At 39.0% G+C, this 21689-nt stretch overlaps 1 long non-coding RNA gene and 2 pseudogenes across 4 annotated transcripts in view; 1 reads left to right on the forward strand and 2 right to left on the reverse strand.

Moving 5' to 3' along the window:
• LOC307066166 overlaps positions 1-16301 on the reverse strand; it is a 33572-nt gene extending 17271 nt beyond the window's left edge. Inside the window, exons 1-4 of one of the 2 annotated variants that reach the window (XR_013811362.1) lie at positions 16186-16301; positions 14189-14276; positions 12619-12821; positions 11165-11273 (exon numbers count right to left, since the gene is read on the reverse strand). This is a non-coding gene — a long non-coding RNA (uncharacterized lncRNA). Of the gene's footprint in view, positions 1-11164; positions 11274-12618; positions 12848-14188; positions 14277-16185 lie in introns of those variants that run through there. The other variant, XR_013811363.1, reaches the window with a different exon arrangement.
• On the reverse strand, positions 13367-13696 carry LOC307066109 (large ribosomal subunit protein P1-like; annotated as a pseudogene). The gene has a single exon. The product of its transcript is annotated as a large ribosomal subunit protein P1-like (transcript).
• Positions 16302-17559: 1258 nt separating the features above from the next.
• On the forward strand, positions 17560-17916 carry LOC307066847 (eukaryotic translation initiation factor 1-like; annotated as a pseudogene). Its single transcript has one exon. The product of its transcript is annotated as a eukaryotic translation initiation factor 1-like (transcript).
• Positions 17917-21689: the final 3773 nt, after the last annotated feature.

Genomic DNA, 21689 nt, shown 5'->3' on the forward strand with positions numbered 1-21689 from the left:
GAATAAACTCAAAATGGATCAAGAACCTAAATGTAAGACAGGAAACCATAAACTCCTAGAAGAGAACCTAGGCGAAACATGTTTTGACATAAATCGTCACAATATTTTCTTAGATCAGTCTCCCAAGGCAAAAGAAATAAAAGCAAAAATAAACAAATGGGATCTAGTTAAACTTAAAAGCTTTTGTACAGCAAAGGAAACTTTCAAAAAGACAAAAGGACAACCTACAGAGTGGGTGAAAATATTTGCAAGCAATTCAACCAACAAGGGGTTAATATTCCAAAATATACAAACAGCTCATATAAATCAATATGAAAAAACAACCCAATCAAAACATGGGCAGAAGACCTAAATAGACATTTCTTCCAAGAAGACATATAGCTGGCCAACAGGCACATGAAAAGATGCTCAACATCACTAATTCTTAGAGAAATGCCAATAAAAACAACAATGAGATATCACCTCACAATGGTCAGAATAGTTAGCATCCAAAAGTCTACAAATAAATGCTGGAGAGAGTGTGGAGAAAAGGGAACCCTCCTACAGTGCTGGTTGGAATGTAAATTGGTATAGCCACTATGGAGAACAGTATGGAGATTCCTCAAAAAACTAAAAATAGACTACCATCTGATCCAGCAATTCTATCCCTGGTATATATTTGGAAAAAACTAAAAACACTAATCAGAAAAGATACATGCACCCCAATGTTCATAGCAGCACCATTTACAACAGCCAAGCTATAGAAACAACCCAATTGCCCATCAACAGATGAATGGATAAAGAAGTTATGGTAGAAAACAAATGCTGGAGAGGGTGTGGAGAAAAGGGAACCCTCTTGCACTGTTGGTGGGAATGTAAATTGGTATAGCCACTATGGAGAACAGTATGGAGGTTCCTTAAAAAACTAAAAATAGAACTACCATATGACCCAGCAATCCCACTACTGGGCATATACCCTGAGAAAAACATAATTCAAAAACAGACATGTACCACAATGTTCTTTGCAGCACTATTTACAATAGCCAGGACATGGAAGCAACCTAAGTGTCCACTGGCAGATGAATGGATAAAGAAGGTGCAGCACATATATACAATGGAATATTAGTCATCCATGAAAAGAAACAAAACTGAGTTATTTGTAGTGAGGTGGATGGACCTAGAGCCTGTCATACAGAGTGAAGTAAGTCAGAAAGAGAAAAACAAATACCATCTGCTAGCACATATATAAGGAATCTAAAAAACAAAAATGGTTCTGATGAACCTAGGGGCAGGACAGGAATAAACACACAGACGTAGAGAATGGACTTGAGGACATGGGGAGGGGGAAGGGTAAGCTGGGACGAAGTAAGAGAGCAGCACTGACATGTATACACTGCCAAATGTACAACAGATAGCTAGTGGGAAGCAGCTGCATGGCACAGGGAGATCAGCTCGGTGCTTTGCCACCACCTAGAGGGGTGGGATAAGGAGGGTGGGAGGGAGACGCAAGAGGGAGGGGATATGGGGATATACATATGCATATAGTGGATGTACTTTGTTATACAGCAGAAACTAACACAACACTGTAAAGCAATTATACTCCAATAAAGATGTTTAAAAAAATAAAAAGTTATGGTAGAGATTGGTTCAAGATGGTGGAGTAGAAGGACGTGTGCTCACTCCCTCTTGCGAGAGAACTGGAATCACAACTAACTGCTGAACAGTTATCGACAGAAAAACACTGGAACTCACCAAAAAAGATACCGCACATCCAAAGACAAAGGAGAAGCTGCAATGAGATGGTACGAGGGGTGCAATCACAGTAAAATCAAAGCCCGTAACTACTGCGTGGGTGACTCACAAACAGGAGAACAATTATACCACAGAAGTCCACCCACTGGAGTGAAGGTTCTGATCCCTACAGAGGGTTTCCCAACCTGGGGGTCTGGAAATGGGAGGAGGAATCCCCAGAAATCAGACTCTGAAGGCCAGTGGAATTTGATGGCAGAATGTCGACAGGACTGGAGGAAACAGAGACTCCACTCTTGGAGGGCACACACAAAGTAGGACCCAGGGGGAAGGATCAGTGACCCTATAGGAGACTGAACCAGACCTACGTGCTAGTGTTGGAGGGTCTCCTGCAGAGGCAGGGGGTGGCTGTGGCTCACCGCAGGGACAAGGACACTGGCAGCAGAAGTTCTGGGAAGTACTCATTGGTGGGAGCCCTCCTGGAGTGGAGTCCACACACCATTAGCCCCACCAAACAGCTTGTATGTTCCAGTGCTGGGTTGCCTCAGGGCAAACAACCAAAAGGGAGGGAACTCAGCCCCACCCATCAGCAGAGAAGTGGCTTAAATTTTTACTGAGTTCTGCCCACCAGAGCAACACCCAGGTCTACACACGAACAAGTCCCTCCCATCAGGAAGCTTGCACAAGCCTCTTAGCCTCATCCACCAGAAGGCAGACAGGAGAAACAAGAAGAACTACAATCCTGCAGCCTGCAGAACGAAAACCATAATCACAGAAAGAAAGACAAAATGAAAAGGCAGAGGACTATGTCACAGATGAAGGAACAAGATAAAACCCCAGAAAACAACTAAATGAAGTGGAAATAGGCAACCTTCCAGAAAAAAATTCAGAATAATGATAGTGAAGATGATCCAGGACCTCAGAAAAAGAATGCAGGCAAAGATTGAGAAGATGCAGGAAACGGTTCACAAAGACCAAGAAGAATTAAAGAACAAACAAACAGAGATGAACAATACAATACGTGAAATGAAAAATACACTAGAAGGAATCAGTAGCAGAATAACTGAGGCAGAAGGATAAGTGACCTGGAAGACAGAATGGAAATCACTGCCACAGAACAAAGAAAAAACAATGAAAAGAAATGAAGACAGCCTAAGAGACATCTGGAACAACATTAAACGCACCAACATTCGCATTATAGGGGTCCCAGAAGGAGAAGAGAGAGAGAAAGGACCCAAGAAAATATTTGAAGAGATTATAGTCAAAAACCTCCCTAACATGGGAAAGGAAATAGCCACCCAAGTCCAGGAAGCACAGAGAGTCCCCTACAGTATAAACCCAAGGAGAAACAAACCAAGACACATAGTAATCAAACTGATAAATAAAAGACAAAGAAAAATTATTAAAAGCAACAAGGGAAAAATGACAAACAACATACAAGGGAACTCCCATAAGGTTAACAGCTGATTTCTCAGCAGAAACTCTACAAGCCAGAAGGGAGTGGCAAGATATATTTAAAGTGATGAAAGGGAAGAACCTACAACCAAGAATACTCTATCTAGCAAGGATCTCATTCAGATTCAGCAGAGAAATCAAAAGCTTTACAAACAAAAGCTAAGAGAATTCAGCACCACCAAACCAGCTCTACAACAATGCTAAAGGAATTTCTCTAAGTGGGAAACACAAAGAGAAGAAAAGGACCTACAAAAACAAACCCAAAACAATTAAGAAAATGGTAAAAGGAACATACATATCAATAATTACCTTAAATGTGAATGGATTAAATGCTCCAACCAAAAGACACAGACTTGCTGAATGGATACAAAAACAAGACCCATATATATGCTGTCTACAAGAGACCCACTTCAGACCTAGGGACACATACAGACTGAAAGTGAGGGGATGGAAAAAGATATTCCATGCAAATGGAAATCAAAAGAAAGCTGGAGTAGCAATTCTCATATCAGATAAAGTGACTTTAAAATAAAGAATGTTACAAAAGACAAGAAAGGATGCTACATAATGATCAAGGGATCAATCCAAGAAGAAGACATAACAATTATAAATATATATGCACCCAACACAGGAGCACCTCAATACATAAGGCAAATGCTAACAGCTATAAAAGAAGAAATCGACAGTAATACAATAATAGTGGGGGACTTTAGCCCTCACTTACACCAATGGGCATATCATCCAGACATAAAATTAATAAGGAAACACAAACTTTAAATGACACAACAGACCAGATAGATTTAATTGATATTTATGGGACATTCTATCCGAAAACAGCAGATTACACTTTCTTCTCAAGTGCACATGGAACATTATCCAGGATAACTCACATCTTGGGTCACAAATCAAGCCTCGGTAAATTTAAGAAATTGAAATTGTATCAAGCATCTTTTCTGACCACAATGCTATGAGATTAGAAACAAATTATAGGGAAAAAAAAGTAAAAACACAAGCACATGCAGGCTAAACAATATGCTACTAAATATCCAAGAGATCACTGAAGAAATCAAAGAGGAAATAAATACCTAGAGACAAATGACAATGAAAACACGACAATCCAAAACCTATGGGATGCAGCAAAAGCAGTTCTAAGAGGAAAGTTTATAGCAATACAATCCTACCTCAAGAAACAAACACCTCAAATAAACAATCTAACCTTACACCTAAAGGAACTAGAGAAAGAAGAACAAACAAAACTCAAAGTTAGTTGAAGGAAAGAAATCATAAAGATCAGAGCAGAAATAAATGAAATAAAAACAAAACAATAGCAAAGATCAATAAAACTAAAAGCTGGTTCTTTGAGAAGATAAAATTGATAAGCTTTTAGCCAGACTTATTAAGAAAAAGAGGGAGAGGAGTCAAATGAACAAAATTAGAAATGAATAAGAGGAAGTTACAATGGACACCACAGAAATACAAAGCATCATAAGACACTACTACAAGCAACTCTATGCCAATAAAATGGACAACCTGGAAGAAATGGAGAAATACTTAGAAAGGTATAACCTTCCAAGACCAGGAAGGAATAGAAAATATGAACAGACCAATCACAAGTAATGAAACTGAAACTGTGATTAAAAATCTTCCAACAAACAAAAGTCCAGGGCCAGATGGCTTCATAGATGAATTCTATAACACATTTAGAGAAGAGATAACACCCATCCTTCTCAAACTCTTCCAAAAAATTGCAGAGGAAGGAACACTCCCAAATTCATTCTACGAGGCTATCATCACCCTGATACCAAAACCAGACACAGATACTACAAAAAAAGGAAATTACAGACCAATATCACTGACGAATATAGATGCAAAAATCCTCAACAAAATACAAGCAAACAGAATTCAACACATTAAAAGGATCATACACTATGATCAAGTGGGATTTATCCCAGGGATGCAAGTATTCTTCAATATATACAAATCAATCAATGTGATACACCATATTAACAAATTGAAGAATAAAAACCATATGATCATCTCAATAGATGCAGAAAAAGCTTTTCACAAAATTCAACACACATTTATGATAAAAACTCTCCAGAGGGACTTCACTGGTGGTACAGTGGTTAAGAATCTGCCTGCCAATGAAGGGGACATGGGTCCGAGCCCCAGTCCAGGAAGATTCCACATGCCATGGAGCAAGTAAGCCCATGCGCCACAACTACTGAGCCTGCGCTCTACAGCCCACAAGCCACAACTACTGAGCCTGAGTGCCACAACTACTGAAGCCTATGTGCTTAGAGCCCGTGCTCTGCAACAAGAGAAGCCACTGCAATGAGAAGCTCATGCACCACAGCGAAGAGTAGCCCCAGCTTGCCACAGCTAGAGAAAGCCTACACTCAGCAATGGAGACCCAATGCAGCCATAAATAAATAAATAAATAAGCAAATAATTTTATTTATTTAGTTATTAAAGACTCTCCAGAAATTGGGCATAGAGGAAACCCACCTGAATATAATAAAGGCCATATACGACAAATCCACATCAAACATCATTCTCTATGGTAAAAAACTGAAAGCATTTCCTCTAAGATCAGCAACAAGACAAGGATGTCCACTCTCACCACTGTTATTCAGCATAGTTTTGGAAGTCCTAGCCATAGCAATCAGAAAAGGAAATGAAATAAAAGGAATCCAAATCAGAAAAGAAGAAGTAAAACTGTCACTGTTTGCAGAGGACATGATACTATACATAGAGAATCCTAAAGATGCCACCAGCAAACTACTAGAGGTAATCAATGAATTTGGTAAAGTTGCAGGATACAAAATTAATGCACAGAAATCTCCTGCATTCCTCTACACTAACAATGAAAGATCAGAAAGAGAAATTAAACAGTCCCATTCACCACTGCAAGAAAAAGAATAAAATGCCTAGGAATAAACCTACCTAAGGAGGTAAAAGACCTACTCAGAAAACTATAAGACACTGATGAAAGAAATCAGAGATGATACAAACAGATGGAGAGATAGACCATGTTCTTGGATTGGAAGAATCAATATTGTGAAAATGACTATACTATCCAAAGCAATCTACAGATTCAATGCAATCCCTATCAAATTACCAAGGTATTTTTCACAGAACTGCAACAAAAAAATCTTAAAATTTGTATGGCAACATAAAAGACCCCAAACAGCCAAAGCAATCTTGAGGAAAAAAATCCGAGCTGGACGAATCAGGCTCCCCAACTTCAGACTATACTACAAAGCTACAATAATCAAGACAGTATGGTACTGGCACAAAAACAGAAATACAGATCAATAGAACAGGATAGAAAGCCCAGAGATAAACCCACATACCTATGGTCAATTAATCTATGACAAACGAGGCAATGATATACAATGGAGAAAAGACAGTCTCTTCAATAAGCGGTGCTGGGAAAACTGGACAGCTACGTGTAAAAGAATGAAATTAGAACACTTCCTACACCATACACACAAAGAAAACCTCAAAATGGGTTGAAGACCTAAATGTAAGACTGGAACTATAAAACTCTTAAGAGGAAAACATAGGAAGAACACTCTTTGATATAAGTCACAGCAAGATCTTTTTTGACCCACCTCCTATAATGGAAATAAAAATAAACGGGACCTAATGAAACTTAAAAGCTTTTGCACAGCAAAGGAAACTATAAACAAGATGAAAAGACAACCCTCAGAAAGGGAGAAAATATTTGCAAATGAATCAACGGATAAAGGATTAACCTCCAAAATATATAAACAGCTCATGCAGCTCAGTATCAAAAAAACAACCCAGTCAAAAAATGGGCAGAAGACCTAAATAGACATTTCTCCAAAGAAGACATACAGATGGCCAACAAACACATGAACAAATGCTCAACATCACCAATTATTAGAGAAGAGCAAATCAAAACTACAATGAGGTATCACCTCACACCTGTTAGAATGGGCATCATCAGAAAATCTACAAACAGTAAATGCTGGAGAGGATGTGGAGAAAAGGCAACCCTCTTGCACTGTTGGTGGGAATGTAAATTGATACAGCCACTATGGAGAACATTGTGGAGGTTCCTTAAAAAACTAAAAATAGAATTACTGTATGACCCAGCAACTGCACAACTGGGGATATACCCAGAGAAAACCATAATTCAAAAACACACATGCACCCCAATATTTATTGCAGCACTATTACGATAGCCAGGACATGGAAACAACCAAGATGTCCATCAACAGAGGAATGGATAAAGAAGATGTGGTACATATATACAGTGGAATATTGCTCAGCCATACAAAGGAATGAAATTGGGTCATTTGTAGAGATGTGGATGGAACTGGAGACTGTCATACAGAGTGAAGTAAGTCGGAAAGAAAAAACCAAATATTGTATATTAACACATATATGTGGGATCTAGAAAAATGGTACAGATGAACCGGTTTGCAAGGCAAAAATAGAGACACAGATGTAGAGAACAAATGTATGGACACTGGGCTTCCCTGGTGGCGCAGTGGTTGAGAGTCCGCCTGCCGATGCAGGGGACATGGGTTCATGCCCCGGTCCAGGAAGATCCCACATGCCGCGGAGTGGCTGGGCCCGTGAGCCATGGCCGCTGAGCCTGCGCGTCCAGAGCCTGTGCTCCGCAGCAGGAGAGGCCACAACAGTGAGAGGCCCGCATACCGCAAAAAAAAAAAAAAAAATGTATGGACACCAAGGGGGAAGGGTGGGGGGGAGATGAACTGGGAGGCTGGGATTCACATATATACATTAATATGTATAAAATAGGTAACTCATAAGAGCCTGCTCTATAGGAAAATAAATAAAATAAAATTCAGATTTTCAAAAAAAAAACAAAACCTGTATAGCACAGGGAACTCCACTTCGCTGTACAGTAGAAACTAACACAACATTGTAAAACAACTATAGTCTAATAAAAAATAAATTTATGCTATATATACAGAATAGAATACTATTCAGCCATAAAAATGTATGAAATTCTGCCATTTGCAGCAGCATGAATGGACCTAGGGAATATTATGCTTAGTGAAATAAGTCAGAGAGTGAAAGACAAATACTATATGATATCACTTATATGTGGAATCAAAAAAAAAAGAGAAACTGATGTATATGTAAAACAGAGACTGACTCACAGATAAAGCAAAAAAAAAAAAAAAAACTAGAGGATACCAAAGGGGAGAGGAAAGAGGGAGGGGAAAATTAGGAGTATGGGATTAAGAGATACAAACTAATATGCATAAAATAGATAAGCAATAAGGATATATTGTATACACGGGATTATAGCCATTATCTTGTAATAAACTTTAATGGAGTATAATCTGTAAAAATACTGAAGCACTATGCTGTACACCTGAAACGAGTATGATATTGTGAATGAATTATACAAATAAATAAATAAGAAGGCATAATAAATAAAACAATAAATGAATCATATTACATGGATCAATTTAATGAAAAACAATTACTAATCATTATGAAATAGATAATTTGAATAGCTCTATATAACTATTAAGGAAATTGAATTCATAATTTAAAATCTCCCCAAAATACAATCTCTAGGCTCAAATAATTTTGGTAGAGAATTCTACCGAACTTTCTTTCACCTTTCTTTTTAGCTTTCCACAGGATCGGTTGAACGGCCAAACATTTAAAGAACCAACTCCAATTCTAAACAATCTCTTCGAGAAGCACAGGGTCACTTATGGAGCCTGTATGAACTTTATACCAAACGCCAGTATTCTTTCTATGAAGCCAGTATTGACTTGACACCAAAACCAGACAGTCCAAAAAAGAAAACTACCAACAAATATTTCTCATGAATATAGCTGCAAACTCCTTAGCAAAATACTAATAGAATTTAGCAGCATATAAAGAATTACTATTAACCATGCCAAGTAGGGTTCATTCAATACATGCAAGCCTGGTTCAATATTTGAAAATCAATGTAATCTGCCATATTAACAGACTAGAAAATTACTTGATCATATCAATTGATGTAGAAAATGTATTTGACAAAATTCATAACCCATTCATGATTTAAAAAAAAAAACTTTCGGAAACTAGGAATGATTGGGTAGCTTCTTCAACTTGATAAAGAGTATCTACAACAAATCTATGGTTATCCTCATATGTAATGGTGAATGACTGAATGCTTTACCCATAAGACTGAGAACAAGGCAAGGACGTTCACTCTCACCACTGCTACTCAACATAACTCTGTAAGTTCTCTGCAGTGAAATAAGGCACAATAGGGATTTAAACATTTACAGCTCAGAAAGGAGTGCCTAAAACTGTCCCTTTTTGCAGATGATGTGATGGTTTATGTAGAAAATCCCACAGAATCTACTACAGATGAACTTCTAGAAATAAGTGATTTTAGCAAGGTCATAAGATACAAGATCAACTTGCAAAATCAGTTGTATTTCTATTACTAGCAATGAACATGTGGAAACAAAAATACAATACTATTTACAACTGTGTCAAGAATTAAATACTTAGGGGCAAATCAAACAAAACAAGTACAGGACTTATAAGCAGATAAGTACAAAACACTGATAAGAAATTTAAGATCTAAATAAATAGGTATTCCTTGTTAAGAGATTGGATATTCAACACAGTCAAATGTCAGTTCTCCCCTAACTGATATACAGGTTTAATGCAATTCCTGTCAAAATCTCAGCAAGGTTTTTCATACAATATTCTAAAATTTATGTGGAGAGACAAACTGCAGTAGTTAATACAATTCTGAAAAAGAAGAATAAAGTGGTAAGACTCCCTCTACCCAGTTTTAAAGCTAATTACATAGCTATAGTACTCTACTGTATGATATTGGCAGGGGTTGGGTATAAAGTCAATGGAACAGAACAGAGGATAAAGAAATAGCCCCACACAAGTATGGAAAATGGATTTTTGACAAAGATGTAACTCAGTACAATGGAAGATGGATAGTTTTTTCAACAAATGGTGCTGGAGCAACTGAATATCCATAGGCAAAATAATCTACCTAAAAATTACACCATATACAAAATTTAGCTTACAATAGATAACAAATTATAAATTGTAAAAGTATAAAACTTTTAGAAGATAAAACAGAAAATATTTCTGACCTAATTATTGGTGGTGACACATTACACGTGACACCAAAAGCATGACCATAAAAGAAAAAAGGGATAAATTAGACTTTATCAAAATATAAAACTTCTGCTCGGCTAAAACCTTGTTAAGCAGATGAAAAGACAGGCTACAGACTGGAAGAAAGTATCTGCATAACCAACCAGAAATCCAACAAATCCCAATAATCTAACAGAACTCATAAATAGAATATATAAAGCACCCAAAACTCAGAAGTTAAAAACAACAACAACAACATTATATTTAGAAAATGGGCAAAAGGCATGAAGAGATATTTCACCAAAGAGAATTTATGGATGGCAAATGAGTACATGAAATGATATTCGGTCTCAGCAGCCATTAGCTAAAAGCAAAATTAAAACCACAATGAGAAACCACCACAAGCCTATTAGAAAATCTAAAATTGAAAATAGCAACAATACTATAAATTCTGGCAAGGATGTTGAGAAACGGATCTCTTACATATTCCTGGTGGGAATGTAATATGGTATAGCCACTCTGGAAAAATAGTTTGGCAATTCTTTAAAAAATAAATGGCGGGGGTGGGTAGTAAATTAGGAGTTTGGGATTAACAAATACACACTATATGAAATAGATAAACAAGGACCTACTGTATAGCATAGGGAACTATATTCAGTATCTTGTATTAACCCATAGTGGAGAGGAATCTGAAAGAAAATATATATATGTACACACACAAATTGAATCACTTTGGTGTACACCTGAAACACAACGCTGTAAATCAACTATACTTCATTTTAAAATAGACAAACAAACAAACAAACAAATAAATAAATAAAATACATATATATAAACTTACCATATAACTCAGCAGTTGTACTCCTGGACATTTATCCCAGAGAAATGAAAGAATTTGCCCACATAGCATTGTGTGCCTGATTGTTCATAGCAGCTTTATCTGTAGTAGCCTAAAATGGAACAACAAAAATGGTTCTCCATACCATGTAATACTACTTAGCATTAAAAAGGAATAAACTATTGATACTTGTAACAATTTAGATAGATCTCAAGAACATTATGTTTAGTTCTGGAAGCCAATCTCAAAGGGTCATGTACTACACAATTCCATTTATATAACATCCTTGAAATGATGAAATTATAGAGATGTGAAACAGATTAATGGTTTCCAGGGATTAGGGATGGTGGGGTGGGGTGCAGGTGTGATTTATAAAGGGGTAGAGAAACATCTTTGTGGGGGTGGAATAGTTCCGTATGTTGATTGCAGTGGTGATTACATGAATCTATGCACATGATAAAATGACATAACTATATAAACACATTGTACCAATGTCTAATTCTGGGCTTTGATATTGTACTCTAATTATGTAAGATGTAACCATTGGTAAAAACTGCGTGAAGTATAATCAGAACTATCTTTGCACTATCTTTGCAACTCCCTGTGTATCTATAATTATTTCAAAGTTTAAAAGTTAAAAAAAAACTTTCAATAAATGGGCTGAAAAGCAGAATGCACACAGCTGAATTGTGAACTAGGAAGCCAGGGATTAACTTGCTATACAGCCCAGAAGAAACCAAATGTAACAAAGAGATGCAATGTATGGAACAAAGCGACATAAAAGATAGAAACTGATTTTCCTCCAACCATTTAATGTAAGTCCCAGAAGATAATAGAGCTAATTGAGGAGAGACAGTAGTAATCAATGAAAATTACCTCAAAATAAAGAAGGATGTAAGTCCTTAATTTGAGATAGGCCTACCTAGTTAATAAAATTCTATTTAATAATTATTCTGACATATTTTTCATTTTAACACCTATGAAACTGAAATGCATCTTTATATCAGAGACATGTCATAGTTTAATTCAATGTTTTCTTTCCTTTTCAATGGTACATAAAATAACTGTGGTCCTAAACGTGACATCTTTGAAAAAATGAAGTAAAAAACAAGTACCGGGCTTCCCTGGTGGCGCAGTGGTTGAGAGTCCGCCTGCCTATGCAGGGGACACAGGTTCATGCCCCGGTCCGGGAAGATCCCACATGCTGCGGAGCGGCTGGGCCCGTGAGCCATGGCCGCTGAGCCTGCGCGTCCGGAGCCTGTGCTCCGCAACGGGAAAGGCCACAACAGTGAGAGGCCCGCGTACCGCAAAAAAAAAAAAAGAAAAAAAGTACCTACAACTAGGCACATTTTAGCAAAATTTCCAAAGAAAAATAAAAAGATAAAATACTGAAAGCTTCAAGAAAGATTTTTAAAGTTTACTTTCATAGGAATAAGAAATCAGTTTGGGACAGAAACCTGTTTGCAGCTGAACTGGGTCCTCTCCCTCTCAGACTGCAGTCAAGGTGTCAGCTGGGGCAGCAGTCATCTCAAGGCTCAAATTGGGAAGGATCTGCTTCAAAACTCACTCATATAGTTGTTGATAGAATTCGGAGTGTGAGCCTTGGTTCCTCACTGGCTGTTGGCCAGAGATCATCCTTAGATCACAGCATGGAAACTTGCTTCATCAGAGAAAGCAAGAGGAACCAGAGTGTTGTGAGCAAGACAGAGTTACAGACTTTTATAACCTAATCTCAACAGTGAGATCCCATCACTTTTGCCATATTTTATTCATTAGAAGCAAGTCACTAAATCTAACCCACACTAAAGCAAAGGAGATTACAGAAGGATGTGAATACCAGGAAGCAGGGATCGCTGGGAGCCATTTTAGAAGCATCCTGTCTATCGTGTCTTATTACTTGCTACTCCATCTCCCATCCCCACCTAGACAGTTTTCTCATTTCTGAGCCAGAGAATACTGTTACAGGTTAATCCAGAGTCACACATATATCACCTGAAATCAGTACAAGCTCTTCAGATACAAAATGGACCCTACTATAGGTTTTCACCTCTCAGGAATTCCCAGCATGGATCTGTAAGCAGGCTCTAATCATTTCCTTGCCCACCCCTAGAGGCCTCACAAAGCCTGGGATTTCACCACATTCTTTTTTTGTTTTGTTTTGTTTTAGAGAGTTCAGCTTTTTATTGAACATGTAACAAAAGAGGTTTAGTCAAAGAGATCAAAGCCCATGTCAACATCAGACTCCTCAAATTCTTCTTTGCTTCCACTTTCTTCTCTTCAGCTGGGGCAGAAGTGGTGGAGGGGGAAGACCTCCTGCTGGTGCAGGATCAGCTGCTGGGGCAGGTCCCTGAGCCCTTATATTACAGATGAGGCTCCCAATGCCAGAGCCTTTGCAAACAAGCCTGGCCAGAAAGGTTCAACATTTACACTGGCTGCTATAATTAGGGCATTGATCTTGTCCTCCATGACCGTAACCTCATCGTTGTGCAGGATGAAGGCCCAGTAGATGCAGGTGAGCTCTGAGATGGAGGCCATGGTGTGGGCGAACGCTAAGTGGGGAATGCTGGGTGCAGTGCTAGCCTCAGGATGAAGTGAGGGCCTAAGCCTAAAGCGGCCTGCAGCTTCCTCAGAAGGACGAAGCACCTTAGCAGCAGCTGAGGCCAATCAACACTAAATCCTATTTTATCTACAGACATGGGTCTATGGAAAAGTTCAGAACTTTCCCATGTGCAAATGAAATCATCCTTTATCATCAAATTGCAGAACTGACAAGAGATGGTCAAGTATCTCTCTGAAGGGACTTTGTTTTTGCTTCACCTCTGGTCTAGACAGAAGACTGAGTACCTAGGAGATGCCGATTTCTCCAGCACACATTTGAACAGTGGTTTGAGAAGACTGGGGCACAGAGGAGGGACCTGGAGTGCATTCCTCCAAAAATAGGAGGAACTGGGGAAGTTTCAGAATAAAAAATTAAAGTCTTCACATAACCTAAAAAATGACAGAATTTAACACTGAAAACCAACTTACATGACCCACGGGTTTAGAATTGCAAGAATTAGACAGTCTTCCTTGGAATTCATCTACTCAAGAATCCTAGAATCCAGGGAAGTCTTATCTGGGAGGAGGAAAAAAATGAGGCAATGAGACAAGATTTGCCATGGAGTTCACAAAATGTCAAGTTTTTTCTCCTCCATTTTTTTCTTCCAAACAACCCTCCCCCCATGTATACATTGGGAAGATAAGGTGGAGTCTAGGGACCTCTGCTTTCTGCAAACCCCAGGGAACCCTGATATAAACAGATGGACTTCTAGCAGATGTTCTCCTGCATTAAAACAGAAGTGTGGGCACTTTAACAGGATTTCCACCAGTACTGAATTCTGGGATGCTGAGCTACACTTGTGACTAGACTGTTCAAACTTGCTCTTCCAGGCCAGAGGAGGGGCCATATCATCCATATAGAACCTCCTTTAAGGTTTCTGGAACCTGGCTGATCTTCCACATCTGAAGTGAGAAAACTGCACAGACCATGCATTCTTCTAAGCCTACATTACAACTCTCAGATTCTCATGGCTCATCACTCTCATTTAGTATCCAGACTGGGAAGGATGAAATCATGCCCACTGTATCCAGCCAAAAAATGAATAAATTTTTGTCTTTTTTTCTCTTTTAGTCCTAATCATCAGACCCTGCTATGAGATTAAGAACCATCAATTAGCAGGCTTTGTTGAAGGGCCAGGTGTCCATGAGCCACACACATTAATCTACACTAGGGAGACATCAAGAGTCTATTATTAAATGGTCCCATCCTTCTTCCCCTGGATTATTTAAATTGAAGTATAATACACATAAAGTATGTAAAAGACACTGATCTTAAGCATACAACTTGATTATTTTATGTGTACAGGAGGGCGACTACCACCCAGATTGAGATACAGAGTTTTTCTAACATACAAGTTTCAGTCATGCCCCTTCCCGGTCTATACCCCCTGGGTGACCAATATTCTGACTTCTATCATAATTGGTTAGTTTTACCTACTTTTGAACTTCACATAAATGAAATCATACAGTACATACTCTTTTGTGACTGACTTCCTTCACTCAGCATAATACCTTTAAGACTCATCTATGTAAATGTACCAGTACTTTCTTTTCTCATATTGTTATGTAGTACAATTTTCTTATGCATCCTGCTAGAGCATTTTGGTTGGTAACATTTTTGGTTTAAAATAAACAAAGCTTCTATTAACATCCTTACCCATATAATTTTGTGAATAAATGTAATCATTTCTCTTGAATATATACTTAGAAGTGGCATTGGGACTTCCCTGGTGGTGCAGTGGTTAAGAATCCGCCTGCCAATGCAGGGGACACGGGTTCGATCCCTGGTCTGGGAAGATCCCTCATGCTGCGGAGCAACTAAGCCCATGCGCCACAACCACTGAGACTGCGTGCCACAGCTACTGAAGCCCGCGTGCCTAGAGCCTATGCTCTGCAACAAGAGAAGTCACCACAATGAGGAGCCCACGCACCACAACGAAGAATAGCCCCCGCTCGCCACAACTAGAGAAAGCCAGCGCACAGCAATGAAGACCCAATGCAGCCAAAAATAAATAAATAAATAAATAAACAATATAAAAAAAGAAGTGGCATTGAGGGTCATAGGATAGTATATCTTTCTCTTGATTTCGTAGAAAAGTTAAAGATACTCTTATAAGAGCTAGTGTATTTATGCTGAATGACTTTTCTTTACCCCTTCGTGTTCCAAATACATATCTGAACAAATCTATGTTTTCTAAGTATAACTGTGTTGGATTACTGGGTAGAAAAGTATGGCTAGAAGTTCCTGAGTAATGAATGTATTGATTAAGTCTCATTGCTGTTTTTCTTCATATCTTCCTGACCTTCTAGCCATAATGTTCTTCAAAAGCTGTTGAAACATCTTATACTAATAATCTTACTTTGCATCTAACATCAGTGTAATAAAAAATGTAAAAGATATAATATCAGTGTAATAAAAAATGTACCTTGCTGCATGAATCCATTCATTTCCAGAGATTCCATGAATTCAAACTAATTTTCAGCTTGCTAGAATGTCTTCCATCTATATCTTCAGAGGTATATCATCTTGATTTAGTCTGGAGGCCTTTATCACTCCCTACCTTAGATTTATTCCTGTAAGGATTACATTTTTCTTGATCAATTATAAAGATCTGAAGGATAGCAACTACACTTTTAATGCTCATCTTCAAACACTAGCCTAGGGCCTGCCATATTGTTAGCAATTACTAAATACCTGATAGTCATTCAGAAATATAACTTCTAGGAAACTGTCATTGGGAAAGAGTTATAAAATGCACAGTGATACATGCACAAGGATGTATATCAAAGAATGATGTACAATAAGCACAAGTTAGAAATGTAAATACCTAATAAAACATTAAATAAATTATTATCACCAATAAGGTGATATATCATGCCATCAATAGTGATGGCATATTCCACAGATCTGTTAGTTCATCATATTCCTGATGAAGTACTGAGATGGAAGGCATTAAAAAATGCATAACATTGAGAGGTGATAGTCAATCATAATTTTTTTTAATGGGCTTTGTCAAACTTCTCAGATGTGAATCTCAGCTATCACAATAACTAACCACGTGCTCTTGGACAATTTAGTTTTGGGGGCCAATTTCATCATCTTACTTTAAAATAGAGATAATAATTTAGGGCTAAGTAAAATACAATGAACAGGCTTTAAACACACAATTGAAGACACAGAGGGAGAAAAGGGGCAGAAGAATATCTGACAAAACGTGACCTGAAAACTGTCCCAAACTGAATCCATCGGGCCATAGTTCAAAGAAGCTGTCAAAAGGCCAAGAAGAATAAATACAAAGAAAACTCTGTTGAAAAACCAAAGAAAAAGGAAATTATAAAAAGTAGTGAATGGGGCTTCCCTGGTGGTGCAGTGGCTAAAAATCCACCTACCAATGCAGGGGACACGGGTTCAAGCCCTGATCCGGGAAGATCCCACATGCCGTGAAGCAACTAAGCCCCTGTGCCACAACTACTGAGCCTGTACTTTAGAGCCCGTGAGCCACAACTACTGAAGCCCGCGAGCCTAGAGCCCGTGCTCTGCAACAAGAGAAGCCACCACAATGAGAAGCCCGCGCACCGAAACTACAGAAAGCCCGCGCGCAGCAACGAAGACCCAATGCAGCCCAAAGTAAAATAAGTTAAAAAAACAAAAGTAGGAAGGAATCACTAAGCCGCTGCCATGGACTCAGCAGCCTCCCCCTCGAGCCCCCTCGCTTCCCGATGCTCGGTCCTCTGCACCCGCTTTCTCCAGCCGCGGCCTTCCGCAGGCCGTTTCGACAGAGGAAAAGGAATTGTATCGTATGTCTGCTATCCAGAACCTCCACTCTTTCGACCCCTTTGCTGATGCAAGTAAGGGAGATGATCTGCTTCCTGCCGGCACTGAGGATTATATTGATAAAAGAATTCAACGGAGAAACGGCAGGAAGACCCTTACTACAGTCCAAGGGATCGCTGATTACGATAAGAAGAAACTAGTGAAGGCATTTGAGAAGAAATTTGCCTGAAATGGTACTGTAATCGAGCATCCAGAATATAGAGAAGTAATTCAGCTACAGGGTGAACAGCACAAGAACATATGCCAGTTCCTCGTAGAGATTGAACTGGCTAAGGACGACCAGTTCATGGGTTTTAAGTGCGTTTGGCTCACTGAAGCTTAAGTGAGGATTTCCTTGCAATGTGTAGAATTTCCTTTCTGGCCCTTGTCACAAGTTTAAAAACCTCACAGCTTGTATAATGTAACCATCTGGGGTCTACTTTTAACTTGGACTATTATAACTCCTTCATGCAATAAACTGAAAAGAGCCCCCCCCCCCAAAAAAAAGTAGTGAGAAGTAACAGTAAGACTGAGAACTGACTTCTCCAAAACAACAAAACTAAAGCCATAACAATTAAGTAATCTGGGACTTCCCTGGCAGTCCAGTGGTTAAGACTGCGCTTCCACTGCAGGGGGCACAGGTTCGATCCCTGGTAGGGGAAATAAGATTCCACATGCCACGGGGTGTGGACCAAAAAACAAAAACAAAAACAAAAAAAACCATTAAGTGATGTCTTCAATATGCTGATATAAATGTCAAACCAGAATTCTATACTACATAAAAACAGCCTTCAAAGAAGTGGACTGGGCACCTTATTCTTGAAATAGGTTTGCCTTATCTCACTTATAATTCCACAAAACTGAATGTATTGTTCATCATATTATCCCACTCAATACTGATTTTGACGATGGAATTTACTGTACAGCAAAAGAAGTGAATCAATGAGCTAAAATCCATGGATTCACTAGGTTTAAGTATACATCTCCTGAATTAACTGATATTATACAATGGTGGAAAGAACTACTAAAGAGTCAATTATGTTGTCAGCTAAGAGGAATACCATGTGACGTTGGGGCACTATCCTGTAAAATGTATTTACTTGAACCAGAGATCAGTACATGGTACTATTTCTCCAATAAACTTTTATACATGGATAGGTTCAGGTAGCAAGGGTAGAAGGAACTCAGACTAGATATTCTGTGGCTCACCACAAATTTTGGTTCCCATCAATATTGGGTTATGCTAATTTAGAGATCTTAGTGGTATTTTGATAAAATTGAAATTTTCACTTTCCATTCCTAGCCAAAAAGAATCACAATATACAAGATAAAGATGTTTTGTACTTTTTGATATAAGCAGATGCTACTATTCGTGGAAGATGTGCCAGATAGCTAAAACTGTCACCATCCTGTGCCAGCAGTAATGAGGCAGCTCCATGACACAGTCTATGGAAATCTGCTAAGGCTGTGAGTTTTGAGCAGAATTCTGACTGCCAATCTGTCCCAGGAATAACCTGCCTATGTCTTCCTCCCAGCTGGTGGACAACTTCAAATGCTGTGTGTACATGGAGCCTGACTACTACCCTGACCTTGCAGTAACTAGGAACTTGATTTAAGTGTGAAATAGAGACTCATAAAATAAAACCCCAAATATCCAGGATACAATAATTACACACACACACACACACACGCATATCAAGAACTAGGGAAAATCTCACAGTGGATGACAAAACATAATCAACAGATATCAACGGGAAGTTAACACAGATATTGGAATTATCTGACATGGATTTTAAACTATGAAAACTCATCCAAGATGAATAGTCTGATAACTATTAATTAAATCCATAATTTACCATTTTCAGAAGAAGAAATCTCCAGGCCTGTATTAGGGTTCTTCAGAGAAACAGTACCAAATATGATATCAAAGGAGATTTGCTTTAAGGAATTGGCTTATATGATTATGGTGGCTGAGAAATCCCATGATCTGCCATCTGCAAAATGGAGACCCAGAAAAGCCAGTGGTGTAATTCAGTCAACAGTCCAAAGGCCTGAGAATGAGAGGAGCCAATGATGTAAATAAATCCCAGTCTGAGGGCAGAAGATGAGGTGAGATGTCTCAGCTCAGAAAACAGGGGAGGGGAGAATTCTTCTTTCCTCTGCATTTTTGTTCTATTCAGGCCCTCAACGGATTGAATAATGCCCACCCACGTAGAAGAGGGCAAACTCACTTTACCAAACTCACTGATTCAGATGCTGATCTCATTCGGAAACATCCTCACAGACACACCTAGAAATAATGTTTAGCTAGGTATCTGGGCATCCTCTGATCCAGCCAAGCTGACACATAAATTTAACTATTACAAATGCACACTGTCAAATTGGCACTCATACTGCTCTCCTTAAACCATACTTAATCTCCAAATAAAAACAATAACAAGGTCATAATTTCACCTAACATGATACAGCTATTCTGGGTACAACTGAAGACTCAGTAAATTTTTCCCAGAAGAGGATGCAAAGTCCTTGGGTGATCTTTACACTTCTTCTAGGTACCCTGTAATTTAAATATGATGATGTAAAATTAACAATATTAAATACTATGATATAAAGTCAATACTTGAATACTACGATGTAAAGTTACAAGGTACGGGATCAAGAAAGAAAAGAATATAAGCATAAACACACAGGTTCATAACAAAACAAGGAGGAATACTCATGACAATTACAGTCCTCATTTCTGTAACTAGTCACATGATCATGCTTCTTTACCTGGTGGAGTGACACAAATTTTCATTCCTGAAGGGTCTGGATCATTGGTAGTCCTGCCTGGATTGGGTTGTTGTTTTCCACTGACCTTAGTCACAGGGCCATGGTGATAAGAGATGCCCTAAATGATCTCTTGTATTCCAGATGTTATTCTTCCTTACCTCCATCGTGGGACAGTAGTCCAATTTCCCCTCAGTAGTCAGGATCGATCATCCTAGCCAACACTGTAACTCTCCTTTGCCTGTTGATTCAGAGGTATGAGACCAAGGTGGCCAGGTGGCAGTCTGAACTTCCAATTCACTGGAATCATTATTGTGCCACCTGGTGGAAGCAGTCTTCCTTCTGGAACTAAAACCTCTAACCCAGAAGGGCATAAAGTCATGGGAATGGGAAGCAAAAATTTTGATAGTGGGTCACTAGGGGTAATAGTTTTACCACTCCCATTTCCACCTGTAAAGGAAAACCTACAGTTCTTCCCTGTGTTTCTTCCTTGTGCATCTTCTTTACTATTCACACACTTCACTTCTGACACTTCACTTCTGACACTTCTGGTCACCAAATGTCGGGGGTGGGGCTGCGGTGCATGGTGGGGGTGGGGGGGTTCAGCTGGTGTCCTACAATTTAGTGTCAGACACACAGGTTAAGGGCTCAGTCCCACAAGGCTGCTCACCACTTCAGATGTCAACTGCAAGTAGTAGGTCCCCATGTTACAACTTCTGATTTGGCTACAAATTCAAGGTTCCCACGACCCCCTCCTCAGCTTCAAGTAATTTGCTAGAGCAGCTCATGGAACTCAAGAAGATACTTACACTTACCAGTTTACTGAGGGATGTGATAAAAGGATACAGATGAACAGCCAGATGAAGAGAAACACAGGGTAAGGTATGGGAGGTCCCAAGCACAGGAGCTTCTGTCCTTGTGGAATTTGGGTGTCACCCTCCCAGTGTGGATGTGGTCACCAACCTGGAAGTTCTTTGTATTTTGGGGATTTTTATGGAGGTTTCATCATGGAGGCATGATGGATCATTAACCCCATTTCCAGCTCTTCTCCCTTCTCAAGAGAAAGGTGAGCAGGGTTGAAACTTTCAACGTTCTAGCCATGCCTTAGTCTTTCTGGAGACCAGCCCTCATCCAAGAACCATCAAGGAGCCCACCCAGAGTTGCCTCATTAGAACAGAAGATACTCCTGTCACCTAGGAAATTACAAGGGTTTCAACAGCCCTTTGTCAGGAGCCAGGGTCAAAGACCAAATATTAGAGTAAGAGATGCTCCTAGTGTTCTTATCACTTAGGAAATTACCAGAGTTTTAGGAGCTCTGGGCCAGGAACTAGACAGAGACCAACATAT

The sequence above is a fragment of the Hyperoodon ampullatus genome, assembly GCF_949752795.1.
Source record: "Hyperoodon ampullatus genome assembly, chromosome: 18".
NCBI lineage: Eukaryota > Metazoa > Chordata > Mammalia > Artiodactyla > Ziphiidae > Hyperoodon > Hyperoodon ampullatus.